Source organism: Eriocheir sinensis, chromosome 36, assembly GCF_024679095.1.
Source record: "Eriocheir sinensis breed Jianghai 21 chromosome 36, ASM2467909v1, whole genome shotgun sequence".
NCBI lineage: Eukaryota > Metazoa > Arthropoda > Malacostraca > Decapoda > Varunidae > Eriocheir > Eriocheir sinensis.
The window spans coordinates 12226745-12230415 of NC_066544.1; positions in this window are offsets into that span (position 1 = coordinate 12226745).

Below are 3671 nucleotides of genomic sequence, written 5' to 3' on the forward strand. Positions count from 1 at the left end.
TATATAAAATTTAAATTATCCTCATCATACTCAAAGGAGCATGTTACATTGCCCATTCCTCCCCATCTCAATGTTTGAGTAACATTTATCAGAATCCATATATCGTTCAACTACGTAAGTTTAAAGTTCATATTCATATATATGCAAGGTGGATGTGCAGCAACTGGCCAGCACTGCCTTACCCTGCAACACAGGCTGACTAGACGCCTCAGCATGCCTCACACAGTGCATGGCGCATAATGAAAATAGAAGCTTAGTTCACTGCTGACCTAACATTCTCATCATAATACTAACTGCTTCACTTCATTCACTCATTCATCTTTGATGCCCGCTCCTAGGAGCTCCCACCAGGGGATGGCCTTGGCAAAAGAGTCTCCATCTCTCTCTCTCCAGACACTCCCTCCTTGCCTGCTCAAAGTTTCTCAAGGATCTTTCACCCCTCTCCCTGACATACTCCTGCACCCTATCTCTCCATTTCCCTGGAGGTCGTCCTTTAACATTCCCTCTCTCTATCTCACTCACATACACCCTCCTGGTCATCTTACTCTCCTCCATTCGCTCCATGTGGCCAAACCACTTTAAAGTCTGTCACTTCACTTTTTCCACCACTCCACACTTCTTCCCTTCACCCACGTGACACATTCCAAAACGCTCATACACACTTTCATTACTCATTCCATCCATTCTACTCACACCACATGCACTCCTCAAATAACTCATTTCCACTGCCTGCACTCTAGACCTCTGACTTTCATTCCAAGCTCATGTTTCACTTGCATATGTAAGGGTTGGTACTATTACTGTATTTCTCAAATCCCTCTTTACCTCCAGGCTCACACTTCTGCCATTCATGATACGTCCCAGAGACCCTACCACCCTTCTTCCTTGCAATGCCCTTTCTCTTGTCTCTCCTTCTGTACCACCATGCTTACACATAACTGATCCAAGGTACTTAAACTCGTTAACTTCCTCCATTTCTTCACCATTCAAAACTATTTTGCATTCTTTTTCACATTCAATTCCCACTTTATATGGGCATACAAAATCAACAACCTCACTTCTACTCTGCTCACAAACCATCACTTTACTTTTGTTGACATATACTTTCAGCTTTCTCCTTTTACATACACTATCAAAAACACTGACCAAATTTTGTAAGTCACTTTCATTTTCTGCAATGAGCAGTGTGTCATCAGCAAATAAGATTGAATTCAGCACCCTCTTCCTTCCCTCAACATACAATTTTAACTCCAACTTCCCCAACTTTGCCCTTCATTTTTCTCATAACACCATCCATATAAATACTGAACAACCATGGTGACACGACACACCCCTGCCTCAAGCCCACTTTTATCTCAAAATGTTCACTTGTTTCTCCACACGTGCAGATGCATCCTCAGAGAAAGACTTCATTACATTAAGCAGTTCTGCTTCACACCTCTTCCATTTAGGCATCTTTACAGGCTATGAAATGATGGTTAAAGACCTCTTTCCCATGTATGTATGGAGGCTATTAGTGGTTTTTATTTATATATATTTTTGTATTAAGTTACATTTTATGGTATTAGTTATAGGATGATACCTTTAGAATATTGTAGAATGTGTGTGTGTGTGTGTGTGTGTGTGTGTGTGTGTGTGTGTGTGTGTGTGTGTGTGTGTTTACCTCGTTGTGATATACAGGAAGCTGGGTACACTCCCAGGGTCCAGTCTCCAAATCTCAGTTTATCAAGTTTAGCTTTAAATTCATGAATATTTTTGGCTTGACCTATTGCCGTGTGTGTTCGTGTGTGTGTGTGTGTGTGTGTGTGTGTGTGTGTGTGTGTGTGAGAGAGAGAGAGAGAGAGAGAGAGAGAGAGAGAGAGAGAGAGAGAGAGAGAGAGAGAATATTTAATTAATATACTCCTTAATTTTATCAAATATATATATATATATATATATATATATATATATATATATATATATATATATATATATATATATATATATATATACACCGCAGCACGTTACTTTAGTCTTCGGTATTCAGTGCGAGAGTTTTGAGATCAGACAGCGCATCGTGTTGCATTCTCACGTTCTGTACCTCTTTTAACGAATGTTATTTTTATACGTGTATTCTCCTGTTACAAACTGTATTTTGTGTAGAGTTTATTTTTTATTCACTACTCTTAGGCGAAGATAATTGTGGCAAATGAGGGAATAATTGCAGTAAACAAGTGAGGGAAAGTTATTAGTTGGGAAAATCATTGTGGGATGCCGAAGCTTGAAAAAAAAAACATGTAATAGCATTACTTCATGTTTTCTTTTTGCATTCACGGTGACGATGAAACGACACCAAATTAAGGATGCAAGCAACATTTTGATATTCCGTAATTATTCACTGACCTGTTGCCAAAAGTGTATACTGTTGGCTGGGTGATTTTGAATAATAGCCTCTTCTCAGGACATAATGTGAGAAGAAGCAAAAGTACAAAATTTCACAGCATAGCCTTATGTTTTTTTCCACCCGCGTAGATATAGTGTTTGTGTCCCATAATGATTCTCCCCTTGCCCCTCCCCCGTCTTGAATTACCACTTACCTGTTCATGATAACCAATGTAATTGTTGTTGTGTTAAATACATTTGATGAAAAAATAAGCTGGTGAATGATTTAGTGACATTTCCTCTCCCCTTAGTGTTACGTTTCAAAGTACTTTAGTCGCTTAGAAATTACCTTGTCACTCAAAAAATAAATTAAGAGAAACTGAACAAACCATGGAATAACATGCGCCCTACTATTCATGTCCATTATCCCATAACTTTAATTTCATCTTTATAAGTTCTGACATTCATAAGTTGCTTAGAACTTCAAATTTCACAGAAAATACATGAATAAAACTTGACAGAGGTCATTAATGGACTTTTGGTGTTACTCTTCGAGGTCTTTTAATGTCTTTTACTGAGTATCAAAAGAAAATTCATGTCACACGTTAGGACAGACGGTAACCCCCCCTATGTAAATTTTAATGAAATACCTTTGGGCGCCGCACTTAATTTCCCACTCCGTTATTACCTGCTGTGAATAGTAATGAGCACGTGTTTGTAATGACCGCGGGGTGGATGTAAAAAGTGTTCGTTGTTGGAGTATGCATCTCATGTGTGGGGGGGCTCCACTCACACAGCTCTTCTGGACAGAGTGGAGGCAAAGGCTCTTCGTCTCATCAGCTCTCCTCCTCATACTGATAGTCTTCTACCTCTTAAATTCCGCCGCAATGTTGCCTCTCTTTCTATCTTCTATCGATATTTCCACGCTGACTGCTCTTCTGAACTTGCTAACTGCATGCCTCCCCCCCTCCCGCGGCCCCGCTGCACTCGACTTTCTACTCATGCTCATCCCTATACTGTCCAAACCCCTTATGCAAGAGTTAACCAGCATCTTCACTCTTTCATCCCTCACGCTGGTAAACTCTGGAACAATCTTCCTTCATCTGTATTTCCTCCTGCCTACGACTTGAACTCTTTCAAGAGGAGGGTATCAGGACACCTCTCCTCCCGAAACTGACCTATCTTTCGGCCACCTCTTTGGATTCTTTTTAGGAGCAGTGAGTAGCGGGCTTTTTTTTTTATTAATGTTTACTTTTTTGTGCCCTTGAGCTGTCTCCTTTGCTGTAAAAAAAAAAAAAAAAAAAAAAAAA